We start from the raw sequence: 21,610 nt of genomic DNA, 5'->3' as shown, positions 1-21,610 counted from the left end.
CTAACCGCTTGAGCTATAGCGCGGCCTGTGCAGTAAGCAACTCATACATAGTATCGAATGAACGAATGGCAGTGAGCAACGAATTAGAAAGGATATAGAAGGAAGTGGCCATAGCCTAATTTATCATCCCGGAATTTGCCTTTAGGAGCTAAGAAAAACCACAGAACTCTTAAAAAATGACAGTCGCTGTTACACAGAAACTCGAACTTGACACTTTCCAGATACAAGTCAGAAGCGTTACTGCTCGAGCCAATTTGCATGGTGGCTCCCTTGTAGCTTACATTACTCATTCAAAGCAAACACCCGGTACTTACTTACTTACTTACTAATGGAGCTGAGCCCTTCTTGAGGAGCCGCAAATTCAGCAGGAACCCGAAGTTTCATTACCGTGTTTACAAGAGCCCTCCACTTGTCCCAATCCTGAGCCAGATCAATCCAATCTATACTATCCCATCCTATCTCTCTAAGGTCCATTTTAATATTGTCCACCCACATAAACCTTGGTCTTCCCATTGATCTTTTTTCCTTCTGGCTTTCCCACCAATATCCTATATGCACTCCTCGTCTCCCCCATTCGTGCTACATGCCCTGCCAACCTCATCCTCCTTGAGTTGATCATTCTAATTATATTTGGAGAAGAATACAAGTTAAGCAAACAACAGGTAATTCATTAAAAAGTCCATAACGATTCCTACTCATATTGTCTCGTTAAAAAATTCAGAATTCACAATAATAATGTTGAGAATTGCATTCTTTCTGTATTTCATATTATCTCAAACAAACCCCTCACTAACTGGCTCTTGTCAGGTCAAATCAAAATATTTCAACTTTAACAGCAACATTTCCACGGGGTACTTAAGTCTGTCTCAAGAAGAGAAGAGTCGCTCACCTCTTCAGGATATACCCCCACAGGAGGCCACTACTGGTTCCCTTCGTGGAGCAGTTGATTTCAGATCAGGTAAGGTAAAGTTGTCCGTGTGCTTAACTAATTAAGCACTACACTATGAAGGCGTATGGCGTAGTGAGAGTATAGATTAATATTTTCTTGACTTGAGTGGTCAGCTTCACGACCCTGCCGTTTTACCCCTGGGAAAACAGCCCCCGGTACCCATTGGATAGGAGGTAGGGTGGACCCCAGTGCCGGTCCGGACAACATGGAGAAGAGAAAATTCTTGACTCTACCGGGAATCGAACTCCGACCCCTTGGTCGTCTAGCCCGTAGCCAGTCGCTATATCAACTGCGCTATCCCGGCTCACTCAAAATTTTTATTATTAATATTAAACTTATATCTATGTTATGCCTTCCAAATGAGCTTTTATATATCAATTTTTTATCTTTATGTGTTCTACATGCACCGCCGATCTCATGATTCTAGATTTATTGTACTTCATAATATTTGTTGAAGTGAACAGTTATGAAAATATTTCGTGTGCACACAGTTTAATGGTCAGAACAGGATTGTTGACTCGCTTTTGTGAGTATGAGAATGAAGTTTCGGGTTCCAGAAAGTACGGGGAATTCCCTGATTACCTAAGCTGTTATTACTTAAGGACGCCTCTGATCTGTAGGATTAATTAATTAGTTACTTTTTAAAGGTTCATTTAGAACTCGTTTATTATTAATTACCCCACGGTTGAATAAAACGAAGGCCTATAATGTGTTAAGATATTGCAGGTCTGAAATATTTAATGTTAGTGTGGTTAATGTTTTTATTAAGTCTGAAACACTCGAGGAAAAGAAGATCTGAACAACTTTCCAAAACATGTCATTGTGAAGAAAACAGCAAGAGAAATCTCCCGAATGGTTACATGCACAATTTAGTTCTAATTCAGTGACGTCATCTATTATGATGTCGCAACACCCCTGTATTGTCACAGCACACAAGACAGGTTAATCAAACCGCTTGCTCAGCTGAGCCCGCTCGGTTTGTGCAGTACAGCCCTACACTGACTAATACAGCAATCAGTTTCAAAACAAAGGCGTATGGGCCTGTAATTGTATGGCTTAACCAGTCTCAAATCCATGCACCTCCATCACTACATGATTATTTAATATTACGACCCTCAAATTGCCTGTAAAGAAGAGAGAAATTTAATAGATTTTTTTTCCTAGTCCGTACGCGTTATTCATACGTATGTTATATAGAGTAGATTGCTACCCTCCTTTAATTCCGCGCCCCTTACCCCTTCCTATAAATCTTAACTTATTCAAAACAATTTTAACGACTTTAGATTAAATTTCATATGATTGGTCTACAACGAATGCCTTCCTTCCTACGTTTCCTTGGCTTCTGTTTAATGTGAAATTCCAGTTTTCGTGATATAGCCACGTCCTGTGTTAGTCATTCTCCATGAGGATGCCAACTGAAATGCACGCCGAAATGATGGAACAACTTTGGACCACGATTCGTCTTAAAGCCGAAAGCCAAAAGTACGCAATATACTGAATGTTGTTGGCCGATATTAAATTTGGTCCTTATCGGCCCGTGACAATATGTCTATAACATTCATATGAAGAACAAATTGTTAGGCAACTTCAGAGAATTTCTACAAGCAACTTATTTTACGATGTGACCCACAATGAAATAGGGCTATATATATATCCCACCGATGTCTTGCATTTACGTATATGTGAACGTTCTTAAAAGGAAAAACACTTACACAAGAATTCTATGCAGTCTTAAATTTGCAATATTCCTTAGTTCTGCCAGAAGTTAATTTGTATCTGCAATAACGAACATTCAGCTTTTCTAGACATCTAAAATAGGAAACAAGAAAAAACAAAACAAACAAAAACTTATATACACTTGGTCATCGACTTAGACTGACTTCCGTTCTGACTGACAGGTCGTAAGTCGATTTGGTCGTATGTCGGCCATATATTTATTAATAGTATTTTTTAACCTTTATAATCATTTATCATCTTTATAGTTTATTTTTAAAAACTTTTACATTATAATCATCTTTTATTTTTCATTTTTTTGAGGTCGTAAGTGCGGCCGGTCGTAAGTCGACGACCAAATGTACACACATAAACTTGACAACTACGTACACATGCAACTAAGTTGTGAGGCTTCATCAGCGGTGTTAGTTCTGTATGTGGTAGTCTGGACGGTGAAAACAAGAGCTTCGAAGACATGTACTGACGATTCGGAGGAACATGCTGCCTCCTTTTTGAAGCTATACACGTGCATGATGAATTAGATCAGTTATAAAAGCAGGTGTCAAGGAAGTTGGTCATTGAGGCCTAACTGAAATACTGAGAAACTGGAGGACGATCTTAGCCGAGGGACCCAGTCTGTGGGTCTGAGTCACATCCTTCCTCGCAAGCTATATATATAAACCATTTCCCTGAGGATTGAGACAATATATTCCTCGGAAACATCTTCATCCTCCAAGAAGACTACATGACGTCACAATTCTGAAGTCACAATATGAATGCGTGCGCAGCTAACAACATAGATGGCATAGATGAGAAGATAACATGGTGTTATGGCAACAACTTTGAAATGTTCCGTAGGTCGCCCAGATATAGTACAATAAAGTCTACATGCAAATAACATGTAGAATCATCCCTTCAAGTCATATCCAAGAGAGTCCAAGAAAACAGATTGCTTTTGAGAGAAGGAAATGAAATACGGGCGCACAATTTATTGCAGTGGAATTTTCCGTTCTACGTGCCTACAACACGAAGCTCTGGAAATGCGCATAAGTTCAGAAGTTTCACTTGTGGCGCAGTTCATATTTTTATCAAGAAGTTTCCTTGGCCACTTGAACAAATTGCTGTTCCTTGCGCCTAACTGCTAACTACTAACCTTCCGGCTACTTCAGTGTTAAAACTAGCGGCAGTCACATATAACAACATAGGATTCGTGTTATAAGGATAGCAAAAAATAAACTCGTTAACCTTTGCAGCTAACAAGATTAACTATATGAAAGCAACGGACTGTAAAAAAGACATATATTTGGTTAGCAGTATAATGTAAAAAAGTAAGTAAAGCTATCCCTGTAACAAGCCGTGAAGGCCCAGAGGGTTGTGAGACGTTGAGACTCCCACATTATCTAGACAATCGGCTCAAAGATGGCGGTAAGGTTGTTAGCCTTACGCGCCGGCCGCGCTTTACTCCCCAGGAAAATTACTTTATTAACTCCTGGTACTCATTCTTGTTTGAGACTGAGTCGACCCCAGGGCCAGCAGTATAATGACAAAATAAAAACATACTAATTATATAAAAGACATTTCCAAACTATTGTTTAAATGAGTAAACCATGAACTGATTCCATTATAATATTCTAGAACAACTAACCTGAAATTACATTACAGAGCAAACAGAGATCCAAAGTTTTACTTTTCATACGTGTAGCGCCATTGGAAATGGCAGTCCATAAAATCCGTACACTCTTCTAACGCTACGGAGTTATGAAACTGTGCGTAGGGACTCTGAAAATCCCTCTCAGATGCAGCACTACGAGGTTTTCTGTTCTGGTATATTACTTTGCATTTCTGTACATGAACAACCTGTGATACAAAGGACGCTAGAGCTATTGTACGTGCATCAAAACAGAACTAGGAAGCAGGACAAGTTCTGGGGACCTCTCTGGCTTCCTTCTGCAGAAGGAACGAGTTAGGATTGACTGCACTCAGACCAGACATGAATCAAGCTTGTTGATCAATCATGTAGGTACATAAAATGAGGGGCATATCAATTACATCACAAATTGCAACATTATTTATTCCGGTGCTGATCACTGCTTCATGCATAGTAATTGCTTTGCTGTATTTCCTGATAGAATGTAATTTCTGGCATCTGCACCACTTAAATTTTACAGATAAACAGTGGTGTAAATATAAATGAGAATAAACAGAAGGGATGAGATCATACCAGTTCTTTATTTAGGATATGTATTTTTTAGTGAAAGTTAACTAGGCTCATCCTGATCGGTCACACTAGTAATTGTATATCAGATTTTTAACCATTGTCAATTGTTATTGATAAAAGTTGTATTTTAATTTTTCATCCCTTATATGTTTCGGTCGAAATGACCATCTTCAGAAGGACATTATCAACACGTCTGGAAAACTGAGATTAACGGCCGTGGGGATCCGTTGCGCTGACCACGCGACACCCTCTATCAGCTAAAGTTGGTACTATCTTCGCCAACAAGCGGCGGCCGCTCGTTCGGACTACAAGCCACGGAGTATGTTATGGAAACAAATATTACTATATCACAGATATAAATGTTATATCTTTTAACTAACACTAAAATGTACATTGTTTTGTTAAAACATCTCAAAATTATTACAATTAGTCTGTTTACAAAATAATGTTCAATATTCGTTTTAATCTAGGACCTATTTGGTTCGTGTCGCTACACTTCTTCTCCTTAGTGGAAGATGAATATATTCCACAGTGTGGTTTCGTTGTCTGATGATCAGGACCCTGCAAGTATATTATGTAGTGTTTCTACAAGCCTAATTTTATTCAAATATAACTTTTTATTTTTAATCCTACCCTTGATACCATATTCACAGGGAGACTGAAAAAAAATGCCAATACATCAGTCAGGGAATTCGATGTCCCAGCCAAAATTTTAAAAGGTTACCTACCATTTACAAGCCAGAAACGTTACCGCTTAAGCTAACTTAGTCGGTACATCATCTTTCATGGCCTCTGACCAATCACAGATCTGTATTCTCATTCGATGCCTTCTATCAAAGAAGAACCATATTAAAACTATCATAATAAACTATAATTAAATCTGACTGCAAGTGAGGTAAGAACCATATTCAATATTAGAGTCAATTTTACCGACTACACAACAAATTTTTATTATTATTACACTACATGTTTCGACCTCAAGAGGTCATCCTCAGGTGTACGAACACAGCTGTATAATTACACGCAATCACATTCGTCTTTTCACTTATTCGATACAGGATCGAATAAGTGAGACGAATGTGATTGCGTGTAATTATACAGCTGTGTTCGTACACCTGAGGATGACCTCTTGAGGTCGAAACATGTAGTGTAATAATAATAAAAATATGTTGTGTGGTCGGTAAAATTGACTCTAATATTGATTAAATATACAACAGGATGCAAGAAACAATTAAAGTTAAGAACCATATTGTTCATATTCACCATATAATTAATTTCTGCTAATATTACTTTTGAGGTAATCCAAAACTCGCTTTGCTTTTTGAATCTCCTCTAAGAATTCTTTCAAATTTTTTAAGTGCAACACCGCAACTGCTCGTAATCTCAGTGAACAACAAATTTATTCCAGCAATAAGTGAACATCAAGGAAAGGAAGGGTATAAAATCATCAAGAACCTAGGGGAAACTGTGAGTGTTGCTCCACAGTGGAGTGCACACTTCTGTATTTAACGAAAAGCGTTGTCTCTTAAATAGGTAGACCCATATACAGCTGCTATTAATACCAGGCGGCTCCTCTATTCTGAATGACTATTTTGTGGGATTTCACATAGACAATGGAACATTAATTGCATGTGTAGCCATCCAGAATAAAGCAAATATTGATTAGCTGTAAGCAAAATACGCCATCAGTGGTGGTGTTCAAATGTTGCTAGTAGTTCAACCCTTTTTCAATTCTTTCATTTCAGATATGCAGTACAAAAGTTGTAATCTCGAAATAAGAATAAGAAGATGTCCATGGAGCATAGTCTTGCTTGAGGGCCCCTTAGTCGCTGTGGTCATAAAAAAATAACATAATTTTCTTTGAAAAAGAAGGTTTACTATCATATTGAAAATACTCCGTCAGTGGGCCAACTTGAGTCATTTCAATTCAGTCTATATCCTATTACTTCAAGAATCCAGTATTTTTCTCACATATGAACATAAAAATATCGAGTGAATAAACATATAAGTAAACATGAAATTAAAATGTGTACATTAAGACAAGTTTAAGTTTCGAATTCATAACAAATGCAGGAATTTTATTTAATATACATAAAACATGTATTTATTGTTTATGTTTATGTACTGATGCTGTTAGTAGATCAGAGTACAAACCGTAAATGATAGGGTCATCAATGAATTACGAACTGGAATTCGCATGGAGGAACTGAGAAACCTACGAAAACTTCATAATTGTCGGTGTACCAGCCGAAGGTCAACAAACATATTCGGAATAAAAACCAGAAGCGCTAACGCTGAGACCGCTTGCTCGGTGCTAGGTACAAAGGAAAATTAGAGAGAACTAAATGCTATTAACAAATGGACTATCCTGGAATCCACAGAACATAAAATGAAAGATAAATATTTCATATCATTTCCAACTAAACTAAATCGTCACGAGGGCTGTTGATTTAATTCCCAGACACAGATTATGCATAACAGCAATTGGCGCAGCCGGTCGCTGTGTTATTGATGAGTGGTTCATGACATCGGGAGAGCCTGTTGTCACGTGACTCAATTAACAGATCATCCGTTCTCTCTGATTCCTAGCAACAGCCCTGAGTCTGGATTTATAATATCTGTGGTTTGTGTTCTGTTTCTAAGCAGCAAGCAATAAAACCAGTCAAATGGGCAGTGCCTAACGACTTATGCGTGCTCTGCATTGTGAAGGAAGCTCCTTTGAAAGCTAATATCATATAAAATTGTCAATTGTGATGTCGTCCAATTAACTTGGTTTATATTTAGGTTCTGTGTTGAACGTATGTTCTCGTATCTCTGTGGTACTCAACATCTAAGTCCCTTCTGTCCTTACGTTAATATTTATTTTGTACAAAATATGTTCTTAAAAATATATATTCAAATGTGGTGAAGGTTAAAAAATTCCCATGGGGAATCCCAGAATTCTGTAGAACTCATGCCTGGAATTTATATATGAGCGAATAAGGGTGTAAGAATAATTTGAAAATTTCATAAATCCGTCCTTATAAGATAAAAGCGGTGACCCTAAATTTGGAAGACGGCCCCTTCGCCCTTGTCCCCTGCTACTTATTCAAAGTTTTGAACAATCAATTGAAAAGAATTTGGTGGGAAACAAGTGACCTAATTGAGGTACAATTTCGGAATTGGCTTGTAGGGACTGAAGAGATTCACGAGGAACCTCAGCAAGAATAGTTGGTGCCCCTGAGTGCATGTCTAGAGCCTTGCTCGGACTGACCATAAAGTGAATAAATACATTGCGAGAGAACCAGAAAAATCCGCAAAAAACAAAATGTTTAGAGAAAAAACGGAAGGAATTAGAACGTAATGAACTCTGAGAAGTTTCCAAAAATATTTTAAAATGTCAAAAGAATAGGAGCAAGAAATTGGGCTGTTTCTTTAAAGTTGACTATTGGTTATATATATATATATATGAAGCCGTTAACGTAATGAAAATTAGCAAAGGAAACCAAAGTACCTTCAGAAAACCTTCCTCAGTGCCACTCTGTCCACAATTAATTCTAAGTGACTTGACCTGGGATGGAACACGGACCGCCGCAGTGGAAAGTCAGAGTCCAACCTCCCGATTCTAGACACGGCCTTCAATAAAAATATGAACATCAGCTCTTTACTCTATGAAAACATCTATCCATGAAGATCAGGCCTACTGTTTTCTGAGATGTGTCGTTGTATAGTATGGTAGAAGTTTACTGACGTTTCGTAGGAACGTACAGCCTGCATCTTCAGGATCAAAGAGTAAGTATGAAGTAAGAAGCAAGCCAGGAATTAGTTTCTGTTTGATGGTTGTGTTCAACTTCCTCTTAGGCCCTTAAAACGGAGATACAACATTCCTCCGAAACGTCGACAAATTTTTACCGAAATATACGTCCTATCATCCCACATTACCCCTATTTTACTCTTCAAAGTCACAGATGTGAGAACATAAAATCCAACCTCAATTTATGTTCTTGATTTCGAGACAGAAAGTGACAACAGGTTTCATGTTAAAGTAAAATAATACCAAATATTTTTATTTTTAGGTTTTCCTAGGACATAGATTAATAAAGGAATCTGAACCGAACGTTAACTATCACTTTCAGAAATTTATCCCCATTTTTTTATCCCTCCATATTTATTGTTATGGTTGCTCCGAAAGATTCGGTTACGAGGAACCTACGCTGTAAATGACAGAAGAACTCATCCACCTCATATTTTCGCAGAGCTGCCTCATTCTTATTGTTGAATATCGGACATAAATGAACCTTCATAAGTATATAATTTATCTGAAATAAACACACCATCTAAACAAGACTAAGTAGAATTGTATTTCCGGAACCCAGCCCAGAATTTAGAATCAGAATCAGTGTAGCTCAGTGAATATAGTGACTAGTTAATGGTTTCAGCACCGGGAAATCGAGATTATATTTCTGTCAGGGATAGGGACTTCCCATTGCGTTCAAACCGGACCTGGGACCCACCCAGATCCTTATTCAAAAGGGAGGCAAAACTGCTGGGGCACATACCTTTACACTGAACTCCAAGTATTGATGAGGTTCAGAAACCTTGAAGCTACATCACCACTCGCCCATAAATTTTCATGGAGTGTGGCTTAGTTAAGCACGGGGACAAATTTTATCTTAATCTGTACGAGATATATGAGGATATACAACACTGCAAACAAGAAGTATAATTTCCAGATATTCAGACATATTAGTCCACAGTTATTAAAGCTATCATCTGAACAGTGAAGTGGGTACAAAGTTAAAAAAAAAAAATGTACAAAAAAATGTTACTGGGTGCAGGCCTCCATGCTTGCACACAAAGCGCGGATAATTTCGTCGCGAATCTGAAAGTAGTGATCCGAGAATACAGAGCAGATCAAAATAACTACGCATTTATCCGTGCAAGCAAAGCCCGACCTTTGCATTTTTGTAAAATTTAGCGTAAAACAGAAAGGTACAGAGCAGTTTGCTGGAAAAATATGAACTTATTACAAAGGCCATGTATGTCACCCATCTCTTTGTCTCTGAGCGAACTGAACAGCGGACACATCAATATTCCATGTGACATAATCCTTGGCAAACCTTTATGCATGATCATTCTTAATCTGCCCAGTGTTCACTTTAATTTATAAACCAAATGCTATGTTTATTTTGTGTATTTCCATCGCAACTTATAGACTTAACTTTCACTGTTTAACATCCATACATTTTTGCTTTCGGTTTTTAAAAGCTAGCAGAATAACTTATTTTCATGAATATTGTGTGATATTAAGGAGCTGTTTTGATAGCAAATAGTGGCATTTCTTATGGGAATATATCTTAAACTAAACTTAAAGCTACATTCAGTTTCCTTCTGCATTCCGTTCACTTGAAGAAGGAACTAGAACCAACTTTCCAAAATACGATGACACTAGATTCTAAAGGGTTACGACGTTGGTGTATAATACTCAGAATTACTGGGTTTTGGGACTTTTCCATTGCCCGATATTGTAGAAAGTAGAAAACATAAAGTTTCGAAAACAGATCCCGTTTCGGAAACGTGTTTTCTAGTTTCTACAATATCGGGCAATGGACGCGTCCAAAATGAAATCCATAAACAAGGACTGCGTGTTGATAACGTAAACAGGGTTGCCAACCCTGCTGCGTATTCCATTGACGTGGTCTTTAAGATGCAATTTGAACCGCATAAGGCACATCGAATGACACAAGGTGGCTGAGTGTAAACATTTAAGGATTGTTGTCGTCTATTTTAAATTAACTATTTCAGCATTTTATTACAGAGCCTAAAGAAAATCACGGAAAGCCTCTATCAGCCTACCTGTTAACCCAGACGAGACCTGAATTGGGAATTACTTGAACATGAACCAAGAGGGCTGTCGCTACGTCGATCCACTCCGTCAGCCCTTACTTTAACTAACTAACTAACTAACTGTATAAAAGCAGCCGTGCCATAGCTCAGGCAGTTAGTCGCCGGCTTCCCATAGCGGCGGCCCGGGTTCAGCCCACGTCAGGTCACGTGGGATTTGTGATGGACAAAGTGGCACTGGGGCAGGTTTTCTCCGATTACTTCAGTTTCCTCTTCCAATTCTCATTCTACCGATTTCTCCACATTCATCATCTGTCATTCGGGGCTGGTACAATAGACTAGTTAGTGGTCGACGTACCAAGCGGACTCAGTCTCACCCCACCCAAAGAAATTAAAAAAGAAAACGTAAAAAAGTTAACTTAACCAGCAGAAGAATGGTTTGGTCTATAATCGTATTTACAGCCAAGCAACGTCTGGGAGCGTCTTACAGAACTCCGGGGTAGCTCAGTCGGTATAGTGACTGACTACGGACTGGAGGAACCGAGTTCCATTCCCACCAGACACAAGATAGCTCTTTTTCCTCCATAGTGTCCAGACTGGCTCTGAGGCATAATCTTTCTATCAAATGGATAACAGGCGCATAGTCACCTGGGATAAAGCGGCCGGGGCGTGAAACTAACTACTCTCCGCCTTCTGGTGTCGAGATTAAGAATGGTGGTACTATACCTCAACTCCCCCACAAACCTTCATGGCGTTGTGCTTAACTGATTATTTAAGCATAGTGACAGCTTTCCTTTTAACTTCATCTCTAACAGAGGAGCTATTAGAGAGCTTAGAACTACAGCCTCATATGGAGATATTTTCCTGGTGAAGTCCTTATACGTAATATTTGTGTCCACTAAAATTACCAACTGGTACATAAAACAAATTAAAGAATCTCCTTTTCTCCGTAACAAAACAACTGCCTCGAAATTAAAGACCGAGTGTGTGTTGCCTGTATAATTCGATGCTCCTGCTGTTTGCCTGGTTCACAGCCCACCTCAGAGCGTTCTGGCACATACGAATGAGTCTATGGTGGAGTGAGTATGCAAAATAAATACAGAATATCTATCCTAGCTCCTCCCTTTGTTCCCCAACAAATTGGATGTTTCAAACTGTAAGTGACCGTTCACAGTCAGCAAATTAGATGATATTATATTTGGTGGCAAATATAGGCCAGTATGTCATAATTCAACGTAATTTAGACGTGATCTCTCTCTGATCTGTCCATCCAGCAGATGGAAACTAAGTTTAAAAATTAAACCACATATTTTACTAACCGCAGTGCTAATGATATGAGTAGATTGGAGTGATATATTTATGCAGTCCTTGTATATGATTATTGAGGAATTCACAATACATGGCCACATGTTTCAATTTGTTAATCTATTTGGTTTGTATTCATTGTGGTAGGATGTCCTTTTTGTTGTTGTTGTATTTGTTACAGTTGTTTGTATTTCTCTGTAATTGTTGTAGTTGTTAAAAGTATTTGGTTTGTATTCACTGTGGTAGAATGTCCTTATTGTTGTGTATTGTGTTCTGTTTGAACGTGTTGTCACTTAGTGTAATGTGTGTTACTTGTCTGTTGTGTCCTATTGTGTACTACTGCCACCGGGCTAAAACCCAATTGCAGTATAATAAATAATATTTATATTATCAGACTTCAAAGACCTTATCTGTATTAATATGAATTGTTGAGTCATGGCCTCTAAACAAAAGACAGTCAATGTTTCAGAGTTATGTAATCAGTTATAGTCTTGTCTGTAATAATCCCACTTTATTTTTTATGTGGGCCGAGGGTTTCATTTAAAACATTTCCGAAACTTACCCACAGGGGTGAGTATAATATTCTAGAATCTCGCCGCCATCTGGGGTCAATTTCTGGAACAATTAGAAATATGAAATTAAAATAAATATCTGGACACAGCAATCAGCAGGAAATATAATGTAACCGCACCATTGAAATCCTTCCCTCCTCTTTTTTATTTCAGCAGCTGATAGAGTAGGTACTAAGAATTATGAAGAAACAGAGGTTTAAGACACAGTCAGGTCAAGGAGTAGGCGATGAGCAGATAGACCAAACTTGCGCGGACAGGACATCTGCTAGTCCTTGCGTCCAAGAATCTGGTGTTATTTTCCAGAAAGGCAGAAATACTACTTCAAGAAACCCCACTGAGCTTCTTTAGAAATTGACAATTTGACTTATAGCTGCAAGCCACTTTGAGAATTCGAGAAGTGACAGTCTCTACCAGCCGTAAGTCAAAGGTAGGAGTGCCAGGAGCTCATTAGCGACCCCTCATAAGTTGCATCGCTGTCAATTTCGTCGTTTTGTCTTTTAGGGCGAAATTCCCTTAAAAACAATCGGTCATTGGTCGGAACCAAATTAAGCCAACCCCTCTTATTTGAATCAGCCTATCCGAGAAATTAGGAAGAGAGGAGAATAGGCGGATACAATTCAGTTAGGACCTCTGGCTCGGCCGAAAGCCCAGTCTAAGATTTTAGTCGACTATCAACTTCAGAACTTGGCGGAGGCAAACCCCGCATCTCACGCGCCAAAGGAAAATTCTAAGTACCATATTTTTCTCGTAACGACTCAAACCGGGGTTTGGCTTAATCCATAAGCGGACGGGTGTGAGTCGAGCTTCTCGTGTGCAATTTGTGCAAGTGCAACACCAGCTCCTTGAAAGCCGAAACTGGATCTGATAGTGTGAATTTGTACAGCCGAGTGCCTTTAAAAAGAGCAAGAAAGTGTCGGAGGAATACAGTGACTTGTGTTGGTTAGAGGTGCTTCACCCTCACTTGTCCGAGCCTGATCCGTAGCCGACCTGAGGAGAGACTCATCGCCACTAGCTAGTCAAACCCATCGCCAGCTTTCACCCACTCACGCCTTCCCCCCCTTTACAATGAATCGCAAACAGTCTCTAGCTGTATGCTGGCGCCCATACCATCAGGTCCCATCCTGAAATTCAACCCCCCTGTAATCTCAACGGAAGGAAGAAGCGTGGAGCCGGAAGAAGCGGTGGAGCCTGGTCAAGCCGGAACCAGCCACGGCCTAGCAACTTCAGCCCCGGCAGCACCAGGTAGGGCAGACAAAGGTGGCGACAAACTTATGGGACTTGAAGCATCAAAGGAGAAGCCAGTTAAAAGTGACGTCAAACGTGTAGGTGAACGTGACGGCGGTTAAAATAATTCATCATTTATTTACATTCATCATATTACTAGCTTAATTCAGTTATCTCAAGTTATTTCGACTAATTCAATGTTTCATCAGAGACATTATTATGAACGCAAATAAAAACAAAACAAACGCTGTGGCTTTAGTTCGCAAGCGAACTATACCGACCGAGCGACCGCCGCTTGTTAGCGAAGTTAGTGTCAATTTTTGTGGATAGGGGGTGTCGCGTGGTCAGTGCAACGGATCCCCACGGCCGTTAATCTCGGTTTTCTTGAAGTCAATTTTTTGCATTTTGTCTTCACTTGAAGCGGTAGTTCCGAAACCGACTTGAAAGAGTTGATTTATTTAGTGAAATGCAAGCAAGGAATTAAAAAGTAATAATTAAAATTCAGTGAAACTTGTAAGAATTGTTGTAACTAAATCCTTACAATAAGATATATGTGGCAGCATAAAATAAATCACTGTAATCAGCCACGTTAGATGCACAATGTCAGGCGCAAGTAGCATCTGGAACATAGCGAGAGGCTACGTCATCTTTATTCCATTCAGATACGTGACTCTGAATAAATTCTGAGGCAGTCTGTGAATCTTCAATTTTGACTTCTGGTACAAGAATAGAAAAGCACAGCTCACACGAACAAAATATTTAAAATTCTTTCCATCAGCAGTATCCCCATATCGACTAACTGAATCCATCTCTGCAAAAGTTATTACACACAAAAATATTTTACGTATATAAGGGTTTCATATTGTGACATGATTACATAGTCGTCTAAGAGGCAACGGCTACGTAAACGCAACGGATACGAACGCAACACTGGAGAAATTTTGCGGGACGGTATTTTCTGTGCGGTCCGTGTCGAGACTATAGAGCGAGCGCGAGCAAGGCAACATCTGGGGTAATTATTTAGCTGCGAGACAGTCGCCATCCAGCAAGGACGTGAACACGGAAATAGAAGAAACTCCATTGTTAGGAACCGTAACCCAGCGATGACTGGAGAAGACTGAGACTCAGTGTGTGCTGTACTGATTTATTATGTGTGTACATTATCGGTATCATTACAGTTACCTGAAATCACGGGTTATAAGTTTACAATAAATTAAATTGTCAATCCAACACCGTGTTTAATCACTAACACGTGATAATATTTTAAATGTACGATTGGGTACCGTCTGGACGACCGGAATTCGATGAACTTGAGTGGTAGGAATTTCTCTCTTAGCCCGCGTGTCCAGACAGAGGCAGGGTCCATCTAGCCTCTTACCTAATGAGCACTGGAGTTAAAGAGACAGGAAAGCGAAGCTCAAACTCACCTCTATCTAGTCCTAACATTAAGAATGCGTGGAATTACTCCTCAATTCCCCGGTACGTCTTCATAACCTTGTGCTTAATGGAAGAAAGGAAGAACTTTGACATTTTAATTTCCAACTCGACAAATATGTGTAAGAAATTAACTATTTGCTTAACAAATTAATTAACGAGAAATGACAATTTCAATCGAAGGTGAAAATGCCAAAATACCAAGCTGGAGCAGTCTCTTAGTTACCTTGGTATTGTGACGAAACTTTGAAGAATTTAGTACATTCAGAAAGTAAGAATCAGATTTCATCTTATGCTTTAGACACATTGCAAGGCTTGTAATAAATGTGCTATGACCATACTTATTTTTATCAGACAATGGAAGATATTTTTAATACAAATTATCCATGCAATTTACAATTTCCTATAATATGAAGCAGAATTGCCAGTCACGGTAGCCGAGCGGTCTAAGGCATGTACTGTCTTCGCTCGCTTGGAAACCGGGATCGTGGGTTCGAATCCTACTCAGGGCATGGATGTCTAGTTGTGTGTGTGTCTGTGTTCGTGTGTGCAAGTAGAGACCTTGCGACGAGCTGATCAACCGCCCAAGGAGTCCTATCGAATGTGTAAGATCTAGAAAAACCGAAGTGAACGGAGAAGTTCATGGAGGTAGGCCTAGGCCCACTGGGGCTGTAGTGCCAAGGGGGGGGGGGAAGAAACATAATTTACAGCTACAATTTTAGTTAAGTTGTCGTTGCTAATTATTGTTGTAGTCACGAAATCTCGAATGTTGACACTGAATGTCATAATATTCATACCAATTTTGAAAATATCTAAGCCGCTAATGTGACGCCACATCCGAGTTGAAGTGTGCTGAAAATGCTATAGAAAGAATTATACACTCATAAATGTATACTTCGCACGAAAACCGCCTACATGCTAACAGCATCATGCCTACTTCGTTCACAAAGATTATGTAGTAACGTAAAGACATTCCAGGCACGTAACACTGAAATTCTAGTCTTCTGCTGAATGTCAGAAGAGTCGCCCAAAGCACGGCTCATGGGACGGCTCTATTGCTTACAGTAGAATAAAAGGCAGATATATACGTATATATTTTTTGCTTCGATAAATATTTACCAAATTATGTAAAAGACGCCCGTAGAAAACTAAGTAGGTCATCAAGTAAAGCATCCGTTGCTGTTGTTGGATCTCAAACCGAGTTCTAACGTATGGAAAATTGTACTAGTAGTTGGTTGAGGCACTATGCTATAAGCCGGAAGGTTGCGTGTTCAAGTCCCGATGAGGTCATTGGATTTTTTTAAATTTACCTAATCCTTCCGCCCGTACTATGGCCCTGGGGTCGACTCAGCCTCTAACAGAAATTAGTACCAGGGATTAATTAAATAATTTTCCTGGGGAGTAAAGCGCGGCCGGCGCGTAAGGCTGACAACCTTACCTCCATCTTTGAACCGATTGTCTAGATAATGTGGGACCCTCAATGTCTCACAACCCTATGGGCCTTCACGGCTTTACTTTACTTTACTTTACTTACAGATATTATTATAACGTTCGTAAAGTTAACTTTGTCCGTTGAGGATTAACCTTCGTGGTAACACATTCGAATTGTAGGCCTGTTAACATTCTCATCTCGAATAATATGTAACATGAGCCACGGATCTTATATAAGGCTCTGGAGTCCACATATTTCTAAGCATTAATTCCTCACTAGAGGAATTTACAGACCATTGTACTGCTTGTCAGCAGCGGGGATCGGTTTCGATTTTCGTTCGCGTCATATGGGATTTGTGATCAACTAATCTACATCATTCGGTTTTTATCATTTCCCCAGTAATTAATTCAACAAATATTCGACTCAAAAAACTTTTATGTCAGTATCGCCGTGGATAATTCTGCTGCATCGGGAATAGACCAAGATTGTTTCTGCTTTGATAATGCAACAGCACAAGAACCAAGTACATGCAGTAGAAAAGACAGACTGGGCCACATACTGAGCCAATTAGACCCAACCTACACTCCTAAATATTAATCATTCATGATTCGTTTTAATATTGTCACGTATGACAATGCCTAAAGATGTTATTCAGATTGGTAACTGGGGACTTCATCTGTGAGTCGGCACTCAGCTAGAAGACACTAATGGAACTAGATTTGTAAATTTCATACTTTATATTTTTATATTTTTTATACTCTTCTCTCGTATAATCTTGATAAGGAAGCCGTCGACACAGCCACGAATTAAATTGTATTAAAACTTTTAAAAGTGATAAAAATATCACTGGTTTAATTGATATTTTATTTTATTTATTTAAATATATGAGCCTAAGCCTACATGCCATAATTAGTACCACCCCTTCAGATTTTCCAACTAAAATTTCTGTATTCATTTCTCATCTTTATCATGTCTACTGCTTATTCCCTCCTTCCCCCACTCATCGACTTGTCCATCCAAGTAACATCTGGTAAAAATCTAAACATGGATCGCTTCTTTACATATATTCTCCAGCATTTTATTATTCCTCTCAGTAAAAATATTCTCCCGAATACAACGTAAACCGAAGCCCCCTAGTGAACAGAATTTTCTACCTATGCCTTTTTAAGCTACCACAATATTCAGCTCAAAAACCGTTGAGCTGGCAGTACTGGTTCCAAATGCATGTGTCCAGTTATTGGTTTCTGATATCAGTAATATCTGGGGAGCACGATCCTGCAATGTCGCTGTGCATAACGAATCTATGACCCTGCTCAGGGATTCCCCGCATACAAGCGTTACTGGAAGAGCATGATGGGTAGTTCGGAATAGTAATGGAATCAAATTGTGCCCGTGTGAAAGATCTAGGAAGATGTCAGGATGTAGCATGCCGCATTCCTCAAGAGCATGTAAATAATAATGCATGATCAGGTTCCCAAGTGGAAGAATTATTGAAATATCACAGGTCCCATTCGTATTGTAAAGAACGTATTTATATTTCTGAGCTTGAATGCATTTATTGTGTCAACATGCACTTCAGCAATCTCCATATTTTACTATTACCATTTTAAATTTGACAATTAATTAAAAGCAATGTATTGTATTAATTAAAATATAATAGGAAATATTGGAAGATATAAGTGCCGAATATTCCATTTTATGAGTTACGTTTCTCTTTATGTTTATTCAATGTGCTTACGTTAAAATACAGTTGTGCGTGGTCTCAAATTTTAGAATTTTACCGGATCTGGCCAGAGGAACATTTGGCCATAGCCAACCCTATCCCGAAATCTGTTTTCAATTTTGTTACACGTACTTGACGGAGGTTCAACCTCGTTTCATTCAAGTGGGAATGAAGTCCGACTAATTAAAAATTTTCCTTTACTATCATGTTATTAATACAACTCCGTGGTTTTAGTCCGCAAGCGAACTATGGCGACCGAGCGACCGCCGCTTGTCGGTGAAGTTAGTGCCGAATTTAGAGTACCGCGTGGGCAGCGCAACGAATCCCCACGGCCGTTAATTTCGGTTTTCTACATCGGAGCCACTATTTCCTTGAAACAACACTTCAGTTATCCTCACGAGGCTCAGTGGACTCCGTTCCAGACCCACTACTTTTCAGAAAATCTGATAGCGCCGGGAATCGAACCTGGACCTCAGGATCTGTAGCCAGGAACTCTGACCACTAGACCACAAAGGCGGTCGTCATTAATACATGTGTCATTTAATACATAAGGATCAGTAATCACTGAGTGAACTATCTTACACGCTTTGAGTACAACCGAGGTTACTTTGGCGACTGAAAAAATGAAAAAGTTGCCGTACGTACGATTTTTAAGTTGTCAGATGTTCCAAGAGAGGTTATGGTGTTCCGAGAGATTCTATTGAATAGCGATAAGTAGTAACCTAGCTGAGATATAAATTCCTAGTGCTCTAGAATTTGAGAATATCTAGGATTATGCATGGAAGAGACCGCTTGGCAGATGTAAGTAGATGGCAGAGTAGTATTAAAAGAAAATCGTAAAGAGATGTGATAGGACGACGTGGAATGGACTTATTCAGGGCATGAAGGAGTGATAGGCTCTGGTGAACACGTCAATATAACTTCGGGTTCCATTAAAGGGAGAAAATTTCATTACCTGAGAGAGTATTGGTTTCCAAAGAAGTGCTCTGCTAAATTGAATAAGACAAGAAACGAATTGTTTGAAATTTAGGTTAAATTAAATGTAGGACTAATAAGATCTAAAATAATAAACCAGATAAATTAAGAGACCGCCTCAGTGGTCTAGTTGTCAGAGTTCCTGACTACAGATCCAGAGGTCCGGATTTGATTCCCGGCGCTACCAGATTTTCTGAGAAGTAGTGGGTCTGGATCGGTGTCCACTCAGACTCATGAGGATAATTGAGGAGCTATTTCAAAGAAATAGGGGCTCCGGTCTAGAAAACCGTGATGAACGGCCGCGGGGATCCGTTGCGCTGACCACGCGACACTCTCTATCCGCAAAATTTGGCACTAACTTCACCGACAATCGGCGGTCGCTCGGTCGGTATAGTTCGTTTGCGGACTAAAACCACGGACTTTTTATTTTGTTTTTGACTTTGATAGATTAAGAACCACAGGTAGAGAGACAGAATAGAAAAAATATTAACGTCTAGTGGAACCAGATATTTCTGAGTGAAGTCCCAGGTGAGATGCCGGTCGAACGAGTGTCAGAGCAAAGTGAACCAGAGAAAAGTCATGGCGGCAAACTGGAATTAAAGATGAATTACTTTCATAAGCTTCAAGTGATGAAAATATTTGGTTGTTAGATTCAGGCAGCTAGTCCGCTTTAATAGCGTTCGATATAAACACGATGTGAACACTATTTTTGGAGCATTACAGTGAGAAGATTATGGCAGTGCGTATGCTCACTCTTAATGTCACAATCAAATATACCTCTTCGTTGCGTTACAATCAGGTGATAGATAATCAAATAGTTATAGGCCATTTCATACGTTTCCGCTTCGACAGTTTCAGTAAGATAGGCCTATGACTTTAACTACTTTCATAAAAGGGGTTATATGAATGGTTCAGCATTGTAGCGTAGTCGGTATGGTGACTTGTTATGTGCTGCACGACCGAGGGTTCGGAGTTCAAGTCGCGGTAACTTCATAGCTCAAGCGGTTAGTCTCTGGCTTCCCACCGCGGCGGCCCGGGTTAGATCACTGTTCTGGTCAAGTGGGATTTGTGGTGAACAAAGTGGCGATGGGGCAGGTTTTCTCCGAATACTTCGGTTTCCCCTGCCAATCTTCATTCCACCAATTGCTCCACAATCACCCTCACCTATCATCTGGGCTCGTACAGTAGGCCAGAAGTGGTCGCAGTACAAGGGACTTAGTCCCACCCAACTAGCAATAAAAAAAGGTAAAAAATTCTCTCTTCTCTATGTTGTCCAGACCGGCCCTGGGGCCCACCCAGACTCCTATCCAATGGATATCGGAAGCTCTTTCCATGGGGGTAAAGCGGCAGGGACGTGAAGCTGACCACTCACCTCCAGCTAGTCTTGTGGTCAAAAAAATGTGTATCTATATATCCAGTTCACCACACGACTCGATGGCGTAGTGCTTAATTAGTTAAGCACATGGATCAACTTTACCGTTTACTTTTGTTTACATGCTTATCTTGAAGCTCTTAAATGAGTTTATTAACGTTGTGTGGGGAATTTAACTGACAGCGAGAGAATAGAACATGATCTGAATTGGAATTTGTCTGAAGAGTACTATCTTCTAGGACAGAGATGGCCCGCGACTTGATTTACTCCGGCCCCCCGCCAAGTCTCAGGTTTATTTTCAAAAATCTTAACTTCACAGCTGTATTGGCATATACTTCAGTTTTAAATAGGACGTTTCATTAGCTTACAGCATTTTGCAATTAACTGTATACGTTCTTATCGAGTTGGACAGTTCAAACTGTTTTCTAATAACTGTGTTCATGTCATGGAAATTCCAAGTCCCCCAACCCTACTTCTGTAGCGAGATGACACTGAATGGAAGACCGTAGTGGTGAAGGATTTATGACACCTTCAAAATAGTAACCATTCCCAGCTTGCTCGCGGCGATGGGATGTTTACCGTTTCTCTCGGCATCCTGGCCTTTGTTAAGTGCCAGTTTTAGCAGAAATGTCTCCCAGTTAGTGCGATTTTAGAAAGTGAAGTGTGATTATGGAGTGTGAGAGTAGAACTGTTTTTCAATTAAAATTGTGTTTGAAGTTACTGTAAGTGATACAGCATGTCAAATAGTAAATTGAGAAAAGTTGATAGCGAAAATAGGGCATTCAAATCTGAGCGGGAACATGACTTTTTATATTAAATAAAGACCACAAGCCACGGTGTTTAGTATGTTTTCAAGTGCCAGCAGTTTTA

General features: G+C 39.5%; 1 protein-coding gene across 5 annotated transcripts in view; it reads right to left on the bottom strand.

The window, feature by feature from the left end:
- The window catches only part of LOC111864797 (thrombospondin type-1 domain-containing protein 7B), a 245,009-nt gene that overhangs the window by 102,272 nt on the left and 121,127 nt on the right, over positions 1-21,610 (bottom strand). For 4 of the 5 annotated variants that reach the window (XM_023852328.2, XM_023852312.2, XM_023852345.2 and 1 more), the window contains one exon: positions 12,571-12,623. The exons of the other annotated variant lie outside the window; for it this stretch is intronic. The gene's annotated coding sequence lies outside the window, so the exon portion shown is untranslated. The remainder of the gene's footprint in view (positions 1-12,570; positions 12,624-21,610) is intronic. 5 annotated transcript variants of the gene reach the window in all.

The sequence above is a fragment of the Cryptotermes secundus genome, unplaced genomic scaffold, assembly GCF_002891405.2.
Source record: "Cryptotermes secundus unplaced genomic scaffold, Csec_1.0 scaffold579, whole genome shotgun sequence".
NCBI lineage: Eukaryota > Metazoa > Arthropoda > Insecta > Blattodea > Kalotermitidae > Cryptotermes > Cryptotermes secundus.
The sequence above is the reverse complement of the archived record's forward strand: the minus strand, read 5'-3'. Positions and strand labels throughout refer to the sequence as shown.